The 1,426-nt window shown below is 43.8% G+C and overlaps 1 pseudogene; it reads left to right on the forward strand.

The window, feature by feature from the left end:
- The first annotated feature begins 316 nt into the window (after positions 1 to 316).
- LOC124709206 lies at positions 317 to 434 on the forward strand (annotated as a pseudogene).
- The last annotated feature ends 992 nt before the right edge of the window (positions 435 to 1,426 follow it).

The raw sequence follows: 1,426 nt of genomic DNA on the forward strand, positions 1-1,426 counted from the left end.
CTTACGTGGTCCGTCTTGTTGTTACGTGACCCCTCGCACATTTTTATGTCGGAATTCTGTTTGCTAAGCATGTTGTTGGTGGCGTGATGGTGTGCCTGTAAAACTTTAAGCTCCTTTTTGTGGCATCTGCTGCTAAGATGACATCTTGTGTCAGCTTTGGGTCGAGAATCTATAGCTCGATTTTCTGTGCTCCCTTCAGTATGCTATATTATACAGCTTTTCGTATGAATGTCTCGCTTGAGCACAGTTTTCCAGTCTTGGTTACTATGTCGTAGTGTCTGATCTTTATGTTAACGTTACGGTTCTAGGCGCTTCGGGCAACGGCCTTGCCGCAATGGACACACCGGCTCCCGTGAGATCACCGAAGTTAAGCACTGTCGGGCGTGGCCGGCACTTGGATGGGTGACCATCTGGGTCGCCATGTGCTGTTGCCATTTTTCGGTGTGCACTCAGCCTCGTGATGCCGATTGAGGAGCTACTCGACCGAATAGTAGCGGCTCCGGTCAAAGAAAACCATCATAATGACCGGGAGAGCGGTGTGCTGACCACACGCCCCTCCTATCCGCATCCTCAACTGAGGATGACACAGCGGTCGGATGGTCCCGATGGGCCACTTGTGGCCTGAGGACGGAGTGCTCTCTAGGTGCTTCAGTCCGGAACCGCGCGACTGCTACGGTCGCAGGTTTGAATCCTACCTTGGGCATGGATGTGTGTGATGTCCTTAGGTTAGTTAGGTTTAAGTAGTTCTAAGTTCTAGGGGGCTGATGTCCTCAGATGTTATGTCCCACAGTGCTCAGAGCCATTTGAACCATTTTGTGTGAACGTTAACCTCCGCTTCCATATCGGTCTACTGGATTGCGATATGGGCTAACTGACTGTGATGGAATATGGCTAATGAAATTTTACAATTAGTAAGGCTATCGTTACCGAAGGAGAATAACGCTCATTAGTTGGAGGAAAGTGTACAACAGACTCTTCTGAAGGAAGGATCTATTCTAAAGCTGAATAGTGATAATAATTTTAAGGGCAATGAACCTCATCTGCACAATCTTGTGAAGGTATTGGCAAAGAAATGTAAGCAGATCATCAGTGGCGTGGTAACAGAAGGTTGTTACGCTTTTCCACAGCACAACAGTTCACGACAAAATAAATGAATCAGAAAGCACTGCGTTTGAAGTTACTTATTCCGAAATACAGAATTTTGAAAGTAACTTTAAATGAAATTACTGGTTAAATAAATGACTGGCTTAACTTGAACTTTGTTATGTAAAAAAATAACTGTCAGTAACCTCAGTATAACATAATGCCAATTTTTTTTAAAAAAGCAAGCAATTTACTTTTGATTGTTGAAAGATTGAACTGAATTTACTTTCAGCAAATGAACGACTGCTTTTACTTTTAAGATAACAACAATAAAATACATGCT

This window comes from Schistocerca piceifrons, chromosome 7, assembly GCF_021461385.2.
Source record: "Schistocerca piceifrons isolate TAMUIC-IGC-003096 chromosome 7, iqSchPice1.1, whole genome shotgun sequence".
Lineage (NCBI taxonomy): Eukaryota > Metazoa > Arthropoda > Insecta > Orthoptera > Acrididae > Schistocerca > Schistocerca piceifrons.